The following is a 16,647-nucleotide window of genomic DNA, read 5'->3' as shown; positions in this document are numbered from 1 at the left end:
CTGCCCTACATTTTATGAAATGACTGGTTATTGTAAAATCATCCATGATGGAATGTGAGATATAAAAAGAGGCAAGGGAAGACCATTCCTGGACATGGGAGCTGCTGGTTTTTCTGTTTGTTTGCTTTGTGTTGTTTTAGCAGGCACCTCACTTTGGGCCATCACACTGTGGCTTTAGAGCAGCACCCACAACCACTGCAACTTACAAGCCAAGCCTCACACATATAAATCATTTCTGTGCAGATCCTAGAACTTCAAGATTGTTTGCTCACTCAAACCTGCTGTACTTAGACAGCTACACTGACTCTGAACATCCCCCCGACGTGTCAGTCTGGTGTGTGTGTGTGCTGTTTTCGTCCTTGTAACAGCTTGATTGAGGCATTACTCACAGACCAATTCACCCACTTAAAAGCCGATCACTTTTCGTATACTCACAGAATTAGTCAACCATCACAACCATCCATTTTAGAACATTTTCACCCCCTAAAAAGAAACTGTGTACCCCTTAGCAATAATCTTCCTGCTCCCCTCATTCCAGTTCAGTTCAGTTCAGTCGCTCAGTCGTGTCCAACTCTTTGTGACCCCGTGGACTGCAGCTTGCCAGGCCTTTGTCCATCACCAACTCCCAGAGTTAACTCAAACTCATGTGCATGGAGTTGGCAATTCCATCCAACCATCTCATCCTCTGTCCTCCCCTTCTCTTCCTGCCTTCAATCTTTCCCAGCATCAGTGTCTTTTCAAATGAGTCAGCTCTTTGCATCAGGTGGCCAAAGTACTGGAGTTTCAGCTTCGGCATCAGTCCTTCCAATGAATATTCAGGACTGATTTCCTTTAGGATGGACTGGTTGGATCCCTCATCCAGGCAACCTACAAATTTACTTTCTGTCTCTAAGGATTTGCCTATGCTGGACATTTTATATAAGTATAACCATATAATATGTGCTCTTTTATAATGGTTTCATATAGCATAATGCTCTCAAGTACATCCATACTGTAGCATGTATCAGCTCTTCATTTCTTTTTAGGGCTGAATAGCATACCACTGTATGGACATACCACTCTTAATCCATTCATCTGTTGATGAGCATTGGGTTGTTTCTACCTTTGAGCTGTTATAAATACTACTAGGAACATTTGTGTGCAAGATTTTATATGAATATATGTTCTCAATCCTCTTGAGTATATATCTAGGAATGAGAGGGATTACATTAAAAATACACAATAAAATGTCTTGAGATTGCTTTTCTCTAACTTCCTTCCTCTTTCATTCTATGTCTTAGCTATACAGCAGATCCCTCCAAAGTTTTCCCTTCCCTCACTCTTGAGTGCGTGTGATTACTCTTTGCAACCCTACGGACTGTAGCCCACCAGGCTTCCCTGTCCATAGGATTCTCCAGGTAAGAATACTGGAGTAGGTTGCCATGCCCTCCTCTAGGGGATCTTCCTGACCCAGGGATCAAACCTGTGTCTCCTGCATTGACAGGCAGGTTCTTTACCACTAGCACCACCTGGGAAGCCCTCACTCTTAAGCATCCCCAAAGACTGCCTAAGACTCCCAGCTCAAGGAGGCTCTTTCTTCCCCTTCATAGTAACTATTCTATTCTATTCTACTGTATTCTATTCGCTCCTCCTTATCTATTCTCTTCCTCTGAGCTGTAGTTTTCTGTCTTTCCAGTTTAAACATTGTTGCCTTACTGGTTTCTACATGTTTCCTACCACCCTCCTTTATCTGCATTAACATAGCAAAATCTGGGGCTTTTGGCTGCTCAAAGATGCATATGTGAGGATGTGCATTCGCGTGGTGGGTGCTGCTGCTGAGGGGGCAGGAAGAGGTGGGAGGTGGCAAGTGAACCAAAAACACTACAGATACTATAATTAGACTGCTTCAACCCACTGTTAACATTGGGATGTCTCTAAACACAACCCCAATTCTGAGAAAAAAAAATCTTGAAAAAGTTCAAGGACCACTGAGGGGGAGATGAGCATAGCATGACCTCCAGTTGTTGCTTGCTCATCCTTCAGTCACATCTGACTCTTTGTGACCCTATGGACTGTAGCCTGCCAGGGTCCTCCTCGGTCAGAGGGATTTTTCAGGTAAGAATTCTGGAGCAGGTTGCCATGCCCTTCTCCATGGAATCTTCCTGACCCAGGGATCGAACCCAGGTCTCTTGCATTGGCAGGGAGATTCTTTACCACTGAGCCACCTGGGAAGCCCAACATGACCTCTAGCGAGGGTCCTAATGATGATTCTCTCCACTCATTTTTCTCAGCAGAACCAACTAAGCCTGACAGCTGCTTCCTGTGTATTTCCTCTACACCTTCCCCCAAATTTCTGAATTCTTATGCCTGAATGTCTTGTATCCTAAAATAGTGATGTTGGACTGAGGCATCTCTTTCATCTGAGAAGCCAATGTTTCTGTGAAATCTGTGTTCTTGACATATAAGTGTTTTACAAGGAGAAAGCCACACCCTGAATGAGCTGAACGGTAGTGCTGTGCCTTTCCTGTGTCACTAGCAGGTAAGTCCTCAGTCTTCTGTCTAGGGCAGGGGAGAGAGGTACCAGGGAGATAGCAGGTCTGCTCTCTCAGACAACACCTAATGCTTTTTCTTTGGGAAGAGGATGCTAAGATCTTCATCTGCCCAACATCTCTTACCTGTGTAAACCCTTCTAGTGATGTAGTGACTGACCAGAAGAAGTGGCCAAGTGACTCGAGGCCAATGAGAGTGAATTTGTGGGAATTTTTCTCAAATATAAGCTGGGAAGAAACAGCTTTTCATCTCTGGTAGCAAGCTGTCAGAATGCTAGCCTGGAGCAGCGCAAGGTCACGTGTCCTGTCATTTGGAGAATCTGACCTGGAGAGTAAAGGCAGCGTCTAGAGAGAGACAAAAAAGCAAAGACAGCTCAGGCTCTGGGCAGTGGAGGTCCTGGATCCAGGCTTCCCTGAGCTCAGATCCACTCTGCTTCTTTCATAGGTTGGCTCTGTGAACTAATGCCGTTCACTTCTTTGCTTAAGCCAATCCCAAACTGCAGTGTCTCAGACGGTAAAGAGTCTGCCCACAATGTGAGAGACCCAGATTCAATCCCTGGGTCAGTAAGATCCCCTGGAGAAGGGAATGGCAACCCACTCCAGTATTATTGACTGGAGAATCCCATGGACAGAGAAGCCTGGCAGGCTAAATAATCCCGGGGTTACAAAGCGTCAGACACCACTGAGCAACAAACACTTTTGCTTTCATGTCACTTGCATCCAAAGAGCCCTGATACTTGGGGATGGCACAAGGAGTCAGCAGTCTGCACATGCGAAGGAGTCCGAGGTTCCGGAGACACACTGTGTTCTCTTCTGTTTGCTTGGAGGGTGTTACTACAGCTCTTTGCTCCTGTCTTGACTTTCTCTGGGTGTTTAAATAAAATATTGAATGATTTCCTATCTTCCATCTTTGCAACCTGGGCCTGGTTGTACTGGGACAGGTCTTCCATGCATAATTCATTGGCCATGCACCTTGATCAGAGACTCCTTTGTCTACAAGTTTGAGGGAATTTCTAAGTGCCACAAAATATAGATTCAGACTGCTTCTCTCGACTTTCTGACAATGTCCTTCAATATTTGCCTGTTGTGTTATTATACATTAACCACAAATTAGACTATTAGTTTAAAGAAGGCAAAGATAGCAAAATGACTTTCGAAGACCAGGTGATTTGACAGCTCAAAGCCATTCACAGGCATGTCTGTAGTCTTTTGAAACATCTATCCACAGAGTATTGTTCTGAACTTTTTTATGCCCAAACTCCTTAATCTAAGGAATTATTTATTTTTTAACAAGAAGGTGCTAAATCCTCTAGTTTTTAAGGAAAAGTGCAGAACCTAAACATCCACTTTTTTTCCCCCCTGAATTTCAGTGGCATGAGATAAGGCCTGGGCAAGTTTCTTTAACACCAACCATGCCTATGCCACTGGAACAGGATAGGAAATGGGTTCAAGCTATCCCAGGGTCTCCACTGAACTTGGAAGGTGACTATAGCCACACTCCACATCATTCTGCATTATTTGGGTGAGTCTGCACCAGCCTGCAAAGTTCCTTTAAGGTCAGAAACCTGTATTCATACAGCTCAATTCTGAGGAGAGAACCTGGCATTAGAAGGCACTCAATAATATTAATGATGGCTAATATTTTTATTTTTTAAAAACTTTATTTTGTATTGAGGTATAGCCAGTTAACAATGTTCTGATTGTTTCAGATCAACAGTGAACAGTAAAGGGACTCAGTGTGCATTCTCCCCTCAAATCGCCTCCTATCCAAGCTGCCATGTAATCTTGAACAGAGTTCCATGTGCTATACTGTATGTCCTTGTTGGTTATCCATTTTAAATATGGCAGTGTGAACATGTCCATCCCGAACTCCCTATATCCTTATTTTCTAAGTATTTATTTATTTGGCTGCACCAAGTTTTCGTTTAGGCATGTGGCATCCTTAGCTGTGGATGTCAGATCTAGTTTCCTAACCAGGGATCGAACCCAGGCCTCTGGCATGTGAGTACAGAGACTTAGCCACTGGACCACCAAGGAAGTCCTAATGGCTTCCTTCCCTTGAGCTGTTGAATCCATCTCTGCCCTAGAATCTTTGCCCTAAACATTCTTCTTCCTCCCCTGGCTCCTCCATAACACAGGTCTTCAGCTCAAATGTCACCTCCCCAAAGGAGCCTTCTAGACCACATAACAGGCCACCCCCAAAGAGTGGCTTAGAACAGTAATATAATCATTTATTTGGCTTAGGATCTGAGGGGCTGGGGCTTGGCTTGGTAGTTCTCACACCGGTCTCTCAGATGGTCACTGTCCAATGGGCACCTTGAAAGCATTCTCCTTCTGCCTCTGGTGCGGGGCCAAAAGACTCAACAAGCCAGGAGTCAGCATTGCTGGCTGCTCCTTCTCTGTGTGGTCCCTCTGTGGATTCTCTCCATGTGGTGGCCCCGTGGAAGCTTGACTTCTCACATTCAGCTGAAGATGCCCAGGGTGCGTGTTCCGAGAAAACCCAGCAGAAGCTGCGTGGAGTGCCCCTCCTGAACCCTTGGTCCTTCCAGGCCTTCACAGAAGCCACCAAGGTACAAGGGGAAGGGACCTAGAAGCCCCCTCATAATGGGAGGGGTGTCAAAGAATTTGTTGGCTTGTTTTAAAATTGCCTCATACCATAGATGAAATAGCCTCCCAGGCCCTCCATCAGCTCACGCTCTTAAAATTCTTAGCATAGTATGCAGTGCTAGCTGATATCTTTTCCTATTGGTTTGTTATTTCTCTAACCCACAGAAGAATGCAAATTGCGGGAATAGGGGCCTCTCGTGTCTTATTCATCACTGTAACCGCTTTGTTGAGTGGAGCAGTGCCTGGCACCTGAAAGAAAAACTGAAAGTGTTAGTCACTCAGTCAAGTCAGACTGTTAACCCACGGACCACAGCCCACCAGGCTCCTCTGTCCATGGGATTTCCCAGGCAAGAACACTGGAGTGGGTTGCCATTCCCTTCTCCAGGGAATCTTCCCAATCCAGGGATCAAACCCAGGTCTCTTACACTACATGCAGATTCTTTACTGTCTGAGCCACCAGGGAAGCCCAGCACTTAGTAGACAATAAATACATATCGAATGAGCAAATGAATGAAAGATGAATGCTAAGGGCTATTCTGAAGTAGACATCTCATCAAGATTGACATTTCTGGGCTTCATTTTGGATGGAGATGGTCCCTTTTCTCGTTTTCTACTCTCTCCTTTTCACCTCCCTCCCTCCCTTCGTACAAAATAGTTACAAGACCCTGCTAAGACAGTCTTGGATCCACTGGAGCCAGGCTTCACTACTGCATTTTAACAAGCACATTCAAATACAGTAACTTCATCCTTTGGATATGAATATCCTTCAGCTATTACACAACCCTGCACCCTGCTTATTTTACAAATCGTGGATTGGCTTGGATCTGTATTTTTTTTTTGCTTCCTGGATTTTTTGGTTTTGCTTCTTTCTAAGCTAGTTATCCTGAGACCTGGTCTGTTTCCATTCCGTGGAATTCATCAGTCTACCCTTTGCAACATCTTGGTCCCTGAGATTCAGCTAGAGGCTTCACAAGCTTGAACATTCTGACTATATGTCATTGGCACCATTGTCTCTTGTCACAATCCTAATTCTATGTTCTGATAATAAAACTTCATTAGTGTCTGCACCTCCTTTCCCTTACCTTTGAAATACTGTCTTGGGCTGAAATGACGAGTGATGCTCTGCATCACATCAATTGGCTGTCTGACAGCCTTTGTGAGTGAGCTAAACTGTGAGAAAATGAACATTTCTGACAATTTCCATTATCGTCAAATGGAGATACTTACTTGTACAAATATTAAAGGTTATTTCAAGATGTAAACTGACTTCTTTTCATTAGAGGTTTGTATAAGGTAATAATTTAAAACAACTACCCAGACTCATTTGAATAAATTACCAATTCACTTTCTGAAAGAGAAATGCCACTTCTCCAGGCTGTGTTTTTAACTGCTTGCAATGGTAGAAGATGAAAACAAAAACCTATGAATATTTCAGAACAAGAAATGTTCATGTTCTCTTATTATTTAACATGAATCAGACAATGGGTTATTGTTCTGGAAATCAGATGAGACAGTGACATCAAAATGGGTCTTCAAAAGAGGGTAGTAGAGAAGTAGAGACTGTGGCTATATCCTCCTGAATTTCAATTCTAGAAATTTACCCTAGTAAAAAATCAGGATGTGTGCAAATATTTATTTACAGGGGTGTTCATCCCATTGTTATTTATAATGGGAAGAAAGGAAGGAAGGAAAATGTATATAAAACTATACATTAGAGTGCATATGATACTCTGGAGCACAGATGATTAAAACTGTTATTGAAAGAAGAATTCATAATGACTTGTGAAGATGTCCACTATATAAAAAGATGTAAAGGGAAGCTACAAAGAATATGTATCTTACAACAGCATTTATGAAAAGATAAACATCTATAAAGAAAGAAAGTGAAGTCGCTCAGTCGTGTCCAACTCTTTGCAACGCCATGGACTGTAGCCTACCAGGCTCCTCCGTCTGTGGAATTTTCCAGGCAAGAGTACTGGTGTGGGTTGCCATTCCCTTCTCCAGAGGATCTTCCTGACCCAGGGATCAAACCCAGGTCTCTTGTATTGCAGGCAGATTCTTTATCATCTGAGCCACCAGGGAAGCCCAAAGGGAAAAGCACCAGTAATCCAGTATTATTCAATCATTTGTAACTCAGTCACTGGTGGTTCAGACAGTAAAGCGTCTGCCTACAATGCGGGAGACCTGGGTTCAGTCCCTGGATTGGGAAGATCCCCTGGAGAAGGAAATGGCAGCCCACTCCAGTACTATTGCCTAGAAAATCCCATGGACAGAGGAGCCTGGTAGGCTACAGTCCATGGGGTCACAAAGAGTCAGACACGACTGAGTGACTCCACTTTCTTTCCCCTTTCCATGTTGGAGGCATCATTATCCTTGCTTCTCTGGATCAGGTCCTGTTTCCTTCAAGTACAGTAGGTAACACCCCTGGGTGACTGTGTGCATTAATGCTAGTGATGTGGGTATCAGCTAAAGGAGACACGGAGGAAGTTGGTCTGATATCTCACAGGAAGTTCTTTATGCTTCCAGGACTTGGCAACTTAATGTATTCCTTTCCAGCTATGACCTTCAATATAAACAAGTAAAATATTAATTTAAAGTGCTTCTTACAAAACTTTCAGAAGACCTTGTCTTTTTAACGAGTGTATTGGTAAGGATTAGCTCAGCCTGTGAAGAATCACAATTCTTCCCTACCTCTCAGCCCCCACCCTCCCCCAGAATACCCAATGGTCACTTTCTCACTTTTAGGCAGTCCAGGGAGGGTAAACCATTCTGAAGGTTAGGGTTTTCAGTGACATCTGTCTTGGCTATACTATCCTCCGTACATTGATTCCGCCTTTTAGTCTAAGCTCCAGCCATGACAGAACATTCCAGGGAGTAGGAAAGCAGAAGAGGAAATGGGGTGGAGACGCTCCTACTCTAAAAATCATGGGCAAGACTCCTGTTGCACTGAGTTGGCAGAACTTGGGCACACAGCCACCGCAGGGGAGGTTATGGGAATCTGAGAAATGGTCTTTATTCTACTTGGCTAAACTACATGTTAGGGGTTGATTTTTAAAGAAAAAACAGAAAATGGGTACTGGAGTAATAGTGCGTGAGTGCTCAGTCACGTCCAACTCTGTGACCCCATGGACTGTAGCCTGTCAGGCTCTTCTGTTCATGGGCTTTTCCAGGCAAGAATACTGGAGTGGGTTGCCATTTCCTACTCCAGGGAATCTTCCTGACCCAGGGATCGAGGTCTCCTGCTTTGGCAGGTGGATTCCCAGGTAGCACCACCTGGGAAGCCCACTCCCCCCAAAATGCCATACATGTGGACATCACAGGATACCATTAAGCAGAGAACATAAATCAAGTGTAATTTTTTCAACATTTTTTACATTCATTCAACCTAGAAAGCGTTCCCTAGTGCTTGCGTTTATTTGAAAATAGTCTACGTGCTGCAGAACGCCGAGATTCGGTCTCTGGGGAAGAAGTAAAACAGCTGCAGCAAATAAAGCAGATGGGAATTAAGAATGCTGGAGAGTCTCCAAAATATGATCCCATTGTCCAGTAAGTGCCAACTCTACAAAGAATGTGTGCTCCAAAATAGAAACTTTATGAAACTTTGAAGCATTTGATTAATGTAAAGCTTCATGAATAATGCAAGGCTGTGCACCACGGCTTGATGTGAAGCACAGAGAGGAGAAAGATTAGCACGTTCATCTTGACTTTAAAAAAATTCAGAAAAATTCACAGAGAGAACTCAGGCATTTGGGAGTGAGAGGTGTGACTATTAAAATGACTGCTACTAACATGATCCTCGGGTGAGCCTCAGAGCAAACACCAGCCAGCCTGCCAAGAAGATCCCCTCCAGAGGGTAGGCACAGTCTTTCCCGCTAGAGGCTCCTCACGTCCAGCCTTGTATGCCACTGGGAAGAACCCTCGGGGCGGGTCATGCATTTGTGACTGCAGGCAGGCTCCAAAGACTCTTCTTTGCCCTAAAATATCTTTCCCATCTACAGGTTGCTGAAAATAGACATTCCTCCATTAAACATTCTCTCCTTTATATTAACGTATTATCTCCTGAATATGCACAGATCTCTGGAAGGGATTGCACACACATGTTGTTCCAAAACATTCAAACTTTCTATTCTGCCTCTGAAATGTCTTTCACAATTTAAAAAAAAATTTGGCTGCGCCAGGTCTTAATTGCAGCATGTGGGATCTTTTTTAGCTGTGGCAAGTGGGATCTAGCTCCTCAACCAGGGATTGAACCCAGGCCTCCTACACTGGGAGCATGGAGCCACGGGACCACCCTGTGGCTGGTCTAGTGAAAAATCCCTCTTTTACAAATTTTATTATAAAATAGCCCCACCTGCAAACTCCCAGAGATGGTAAAGGACCAGGAAGCCTGGCGTGCTGCAGTTTGTGGGGTCGCAAAGAGTTGGACACGACTGAACAACAATTATAAACTATTTCAGATTTACAAAAGGCAAATAATCACCCATCATCCATCTTAATATATAAAATATTACCAGTGGAGTGGAGGCCCCTTTGATCTCTTCTCTAATCACAACTGATTCCTGGCCCCTAGAAGTAACTACCATCTCGAATATAATGTGGCGTACCGTTCTCAAGCATGGGATGTCACATGAAGGGATAATCTGCCACTAAGCCCACACATTCTGTCCTTCTACTGGATCATGCCATTATCACTTTTAACCAGAGCTTTCATTCAGCACACCCTGAGTACCTATTGTGGTGCCAGGCACCAATAACAACAGTTTCCTGTTCCAGGGTCTCCCTCCATCCACTTCATCTCCCATATTTCAGTCACAGTGTTGTATTCCTGCCTAAGAACTTTGTATCTTCCTACTACCTGTATGATAAAGTTTGGCCTCCTTAGTACAGCATCCCGTGTCATGTGACCACCTTGCTAGGGCCTCTGCCAGAGCCTTGGAAGGGTTAGCGTAAGGATTAAGGTGGACACAAGGGCTTCCAAGTGGTGCTAGTGGTAAAGAACCTGCCTGCCAATGCAGGAGACATAAGAGACACAGGTTTGATCCCTGGGTCAGGAAGGTCCACTGGAGGAGGGCATGGCAACCACTCCAGTATTCTTGCCTAGAGAATCCCATGGACAGAGAAGCCTGGCAGGCTATGGTCCATGGGGTCACAAAGAGTCAGACACGACTGAAGTGACTTAGCAGCAGCAGTCGCAGGATTATTATTAGCTTCAAGCAAACAGGCCTCGTAGGCATTTGCATGGCTGCAGTAAAAGACTGTGTCGTTTCATTCTTAGTAGAAGGAATTTATCAGACATGTGTTAAAATCCCAGCTCTACTGCTTGCCAGACCTTAGGCAAGTTACTTCACCTCTTTGAGTTTCTATTTCCTATTGGGGATAAGATCATCTGTGGAAGAGACTGCTAGCTAACCACCAAAGTCCCCTTTGCCTTTCTTCTGTAGTTTTGCTAACCAACTGCTTCCTGTGGAATTTGATCTTACTCTCTTACGAATGAATACATTAACTTGATACTGTTTAATTGATGCTGATAGAAGACATGAGACTCCTAGGTCAGAGACAAAGGATTTTTTCACTCATGGTATGGCAAGTTCACTAGTATATTTGCATCAGTTTCTCTTGCTCCCGGGTCTCATGAGGATGTTGAGATTGACCGGATGGATGTTATGCACCCAGCGGGTTTGTGTGACAACTGAGGAACACTGAGCTCGGGAAAGCCACCGTTTCTATGGTGGGAATGAGCAAGCATGACACTGTCGCTAGCAGTGTATGTGTTTGTGTGTGTGGAATGGGTAGATACTTTTTCATTTCTTCAGTTTATTGTCTGCATAAAAATATGGCCTGAAAAATGACCTGGAAAAAGAGCAGCAAGGGCCTTTAAGTCTTGACGCACCCAGCAAGATGTATAAGAACACAAGAGACCCAAACGGTATTCCTAACAGCTCTTTTGAGATTAGATGTGACTGTGTGACTTAGTTCTCTGAAATAGAATATAAAAGGGGAAGATGTGTGTGCCTTCTAGGGTGACACCTAAAGACCAGGCCACTTCTCATCTACTCCCTGATTCCCCTTCCTATTGGCCAGTGATTGGAATGGCGATGTTAATAGAGATCTCAGAAGCCAAGTATTGAAGGAGTTAGACTGCCATCAGCCTGAGTCCCTGAATGACTGGGTGCAGCAGAGATGCCCATCAGCTTAGAACACTTAACCTTAAAAAGTCATGTGAAAAAAAAGATAAACTTTTTATTCTGTAAGCCATCTAGAGAGTTAATTTGTTAGCGTGACCTAGCTTACCTTTCACTAGTACAACATCTAACTCAGAGGATTATGAGGATTAAGTACAATTCCAAAGGTTAACATTTATGCAGAGCTACTGCCTTGCCTGGTGACTCAGATGGTGAAGAATCTGCCTGCAATGCAAAAGACCTGGATTTGGTCCCTAGGTCAAGAAGATCCCCTGGAGAAGGGAATGGCAACTCACTCCAGTATTCTTGCCTGGAGAATTCCATGGACAGAGGAGCCTGGTGGGCTACGTAATCCATGGGGTTACATGGGGTCACGAAGAGTCACACACAACTGAGCAACGAACACTTTCACTTTCATGACTGTGTACAGGGCCCCATGCTTATATACATGATTTCATTAAATAATAAAAACAATAATTTCAAGGTAGGTTTCATCATGTCTGTTTTGTAATTGGAGATCAAGGAGATTAAGAAATGTTAAGGCTCAAAGTGATGTAAGTGGAACAAATCCAGGTCTGACAAACGCATGATGGTTTTGGTAGCCTCACACCCCCAGGGTTTCAGTTGCAGATTCTTCTCTCCTTCCCTCTCCTTTCCTGTCCTGTCTGTCCCAGATCCCTCTTTTATTCCACCCCCACCACCCCCACCCCCCACCCCCCGCCGCTTTCCTCCTTTCTTCAGTATTGACTTCACTTTCATGCAAGATGGCATGTTAAATAATGCAATAAATACTACAGTCAGGAGATCTGAGTTATGGTTTCAGCTTTTGCAAGTCCTAGCTGTGTGAACTTGGTAAATCAGCTTATCCTTCTGAGCCTTAGTTTCTTTGTCGGAATAATAGGTATGCTAATAATAGTTGCTTATCTATCTTATTTGATCACCATGAGGCTCAATTAAACTGCAAAGGTCTTTACAAATTGTAAGACATTCTAGAAATGGCAGGTGTTACTCCCCACTCTACCCTGATCTCACATGCCAACAGTTGACAAAGTATAGACCCTGCACAGCAGCAGCAGCACCACTGGGAACTTGTTAGAAATTCAAACACTTAGGCCCCACCCAGACCTACTGAATCAGAAAATCTAGGGGTAGAGCCTAGAAATCCATGTTTACCAAGGCTTCTGGGTTGTTCTGATGAACATTCAGGCTTGAGAATCACTGTCATATGTGTGTATGTGCACGCACATACGCACACACACACTCACACGCATATCCTGATGCAATTAGTTAAAAGAGTCATATAAGAGTAGCCTTTCCCAACAGTTTGGGAAAAGAGGTATGAGCAGTGCTAAGGAGATGCCTGGAAGGGAAGGGGATGCTGAAGACATGCTTAGGAACATCAGGACTTTTTTTCGTTCAGTGGAATTTCTTTCTTCTCCAGAATCAGTGCTGTGATTCGTGACTGAGCTATGCCAGGAAGAGTGAGGAAATGACCCAATATTTATTAGGACTCTTTTGGTTGCAAGTAAGAGAAACTCATCATAAACAATTTTAAACAAAAATGCAGGACTTCCTTGGTAGCACAGTGGATGCGAATCTGCCTGTCAATGCTGGGGACACAGGTTTGATCCCTGGTACGGGAAGATTCCACATGCCTCAGAGCAACTAAGCCGCTATGCCACACTATTGAGACTGAACTCTAGAGCCTGTGAGTCTCAACTACTGAACTGGCATGCTGCAACTGCCGAAACCGATGTGCCTAGAGCCAGTGCTCTGCAGCAAGAGAAACCACCATAACGAGAAGCCACCATAATGAGAAGCCATCATAATGAGAAGCCCATACACCACAAGGAAGAGTAGTGCCCGCTCAACGCGACTAGAGAAAGTCCACACAGCAATGAAGACCCAACACAATCGAAAATTAAAAACAAATAAGTAAATTATTAAACAGAAGTGTAAATTTATTGGCTTACAAAATTTAGAAGTCCAGGAGTAGATTGCCTTCATTCATAAGCTAGATTCTTGGGCTCAAATCATTGGGATTCTGTTTGTCCTGTTTTCTGGACTCTAGTTTTCCCTGTTGTTTTTATTACTCTCCGGGTTTCCTGGTGTGATGGTAGAAATGGACAGACTCACTCTAGGCCCATATTTTATCTGTTTAGCAGCTCCATTGTAAGGAGAGTGCCTGGTTCCCACAGAAATTCAAGGCTGACTCTCCTTGCTCCTTCTTGGGACACATGTCCACCCTTGGGCTGATGAGCATGACTCTGATTGGCCAGGCCTAGGTTACATGACCAACCCTGGAGTCCATCATACCCACACTCACTGAGAAGGGGAGCAAAATTCCCTAGAAGAAAATAGGACTACTGTTACCAAAAGAAGGGTGGGTTGACGGTGGTCAGGTGAAAACAACAGATGTTTACAAGAGGGCTTAATATGCTGCCCCTGGGAAGACTAGGATTATGTTAGCCACAAACTCCTGCCAAGGTTTCCATTTCACCATATCCTGCAGAATTATCTGTGACAACAGTGACTGATCTCAAAAAGTGTGTGGGATTGTGGTGGGTGGGCGGGGGTGGTGGGAAGGGGGTGGGTGGACCTGGAACACAGCAGCTAAAAACATTGGCCTGACCACATATCAAGTTTGACTCAGCTTCTCCAGTCTCAGGAATTTATCCAGAGCATTTTTGCTTTTAATGTTTTAGCTGTGCCACACGGCATGTAGAATTCCAAGTCCCCATGGAGTCCCAGCCTCTGAACCACCAGGAAGTCTCCAGCAGAGAATCTTTAAGCCTCATCCCCCAACAAGTTCCATCTCCTTTTACAATGCTCTCCATTAAATAAAACTCCAGTGGCTTCAAGTGTTTTACATTTGGATCCACAGTCTGTAGACCAGTGCTCTGCAATAGGACTTTCTGCTGTGATGTAAGTATTCTTTACCTGTATATGGCTAATTAGCACTTGGAATGTGGTTATTGTGAGTGAGGAACTAAACTGTTCATTTTAGTTAACTTTAATTTTCATTTTAACAGTTGCATGTCCCCATGGCTACTATCTTGGACACTGCAGCTTTAGACTCTGGAAAAGAAGGGAATGGCAACCCACTCCAGTATTCTTGCCTGGAGAATCCCGTGGACAGAGGAGTCTGGCAGGCTACACTCCCTGGGGTTGCAAAGGGTTGGACATGACTGAGCGACTTGGAAAGCTAGTCAAAAGCTAACATTCTGACTTCTACGAAGTTCATTAGACAGGCTGCAATTTTGGGCTACTCTCTACCTGTCTGACTCTTTTTCTTAGTAATAAAACACATGAGTTTTAGCTGGACCCATGGCCTCCTGGCAAGACGCTCTGTTTCTCAGCTTGTCTTGTGGCTGGAAGGGGTGTGGTGTAGGAAGTCACATGTTAACGTCAGGTTAGTGGCTGTGGGAAGGTATCTTGTGCAACTTTTTGGTTTTCTCCTTAAAGTTGACACTACATGCCCTGGACTTTTCTGTCTTCTCCTAGACTGGAAGGCAGATGTGGAATTGAACCAGCCTCAGTCCTCCTAAGACTATGCCCAGGAGATGGTGGACCAAAAAGATGGAAAGATTCTGGGTCCCTGAATTATCTGATGGAGCAGAGATACCCCATCAGTCTTGAATGACTCATCTTCGGGCCATGTGTTAAGGTAAATGAAACACTTTTATTTAAGCCATTGTGTTCTTGGGTTTCTTTATTATAGCAGGTTAGCCTGTATGCTAACATACCATGTATCCACCAAGGAATCATTGTGAGCCAGTAGACTGGCTATTTACAGAGCTGGGTTTTCATTAGTTCTATAACTTGCTACAGTGTGACCTTAGGTTTCAATTTCCTCTTGTGGAAGATAAGGCATTTGGACTGAACGTGGGATGCATAAAAATGGAATTCACCTTGAGTAAAATAGGGAAAATAACAACAGCTGCTTTGTAGGGTGGTGAGGATTAGAAGAGATAATGCACAAACTACACTTAGCCCAGTGCCTGAGACTGAACAGATGCTCTATAACTATTAGCTGTAATTATTGTTATTGTTATTAAGTTTTGACCCTGACAGATTGCAGGAGGCTGCCTGGAGTGCTGTGTTGACAAGGATGTGAGACCACATCAGTGCTCACTGGAAATGAAGGCCATAATCATCTACGTCTTCCACAGGCACAGGAGGGGGAGTTCCCTGTAATGGCGGGGATTGCTGGATTCCTAAGTCCTCTTCCCTTCTAACTTTACAGAATTTTGCCTACCTATCCTAAGTTAGCATATAAGAGTCTTTCCCCCTGTCTGTTCTATACCACACACACCTCTTGACATATCGAGTGTTTTATCAAGTAGAACACAGGGTCCTCGCCTGATATCTCTCTCTGACTGGTCTTCTCCTCACCCACTTTCTCATCTTCTTCTGAGCCTCACCCTCAAGTCCGGAATCTCTTGACTTATGAGAGACACCTAGGCTTCTCAGGCTTCTGAGTCATTGTTCAACTTCCCTCTCACCTGACTCAGTGCTTAGGAATTGCCATGTTAAGATGACATGGTTCAGCCAGGTCCTTGCTGGAAGCATTTGAAGGACATTGGTAGCTAACAGGCACAGTCCTGTGAGGGTGATTCTGCCTCATCTGGCTCAATCAGTCTAATAACTTGTGTAGCCCCCAGGAGGATTCTGATCTTCTGGGAATCCAATCACTAACACAGCTTAGAAAATAACTCAGGTATAGAGAATCCATATCTGCTTTCCCATCCCCAATCCCAAATCGTTTCCAGGGAGTCGTGTTATTTTGACCGTTTTCAAAAGTCACTGAAAAATAGAGAAACGATGTACGGGCGAAGGTTCAGTTGAAGAAAATTGAATCTACCCTGGGAAATAGAATCCACCTAGTTTAACTAGAGCATGGCTTTCACAGGATAAACCCCTTCCGACACTCCTGTTCCTAGGTCTATATATCCCTTCTTCTTTATTGGGCACAGCAAACTATGGTCTGCTTTTGTAAAGAAAGCCACCATTTGTTTTTGTAAATAAAGTTTTATTGGAACACAGCCAATGCCTGTTCATTTACATATCATCTACAGATGCCACAGCAGAGCTGAGTGATTGCAACAAGGGCAGTATGGTTTGCAAAGTCTAAAGGTTTTACTTGCCTGTCCCTTTAGAGAAAACATTTACCAATGTGCTACATTATACCAACTTTATTTAGTACTGGTAACTATTTTTGTTTCCATTTCCATCTTCTATTTTTTAATTAATTTTTATTAGAGTCTACTTGCTTTACTATGTTATGTTAGTTTCTCTTGTACAGCAAAGTGAATCAGATAGATAGATAG

At 43.9% G+C, this 16,647-nt stretch overlaps 1 long non-coding RNA gene across 1 annotated transcript; it reads left to right on the top strand.

The window, feature by feature from the left end:
• The first annotated feature begins 13,484 nt into the window (after positions 1 to 13,484).
• Positions 13,485 to 16,362, top strand: LOC123329734. Its single transcript, XR_006545278.2, has 4 exons — positions 13,485 to 13,863; positions 14,023 to 14,242; positions 14,822 to 14,984; positions 15,392 to 16,362. It is a non-coding gene; the product is annotated as an uncharacterized LOC123329734 (long non-coding RNA).
• Positions 16,363 to 16,647: the final 285 nt, after the last annotated feature.

Source organism: Bubalus bubalis, chromosome 16, assembly GCF_019923935.1.
Source record: "Bubalus bubalis isolate 160015118507 breed Murrah chromosome 16, NDDB_SH_1, whole genome shotgun sequence".
In the NCBI taxonomy this organism is placed as follows: Eukaryota; Metazoa; Chordata; class Mammalia; order Artiodactyla; family Bovidae; genus Bubalus; species Bubalus bubalis.
This window is presented reverse-complemented; position numbering and strand designations above follow the sequence as displayed.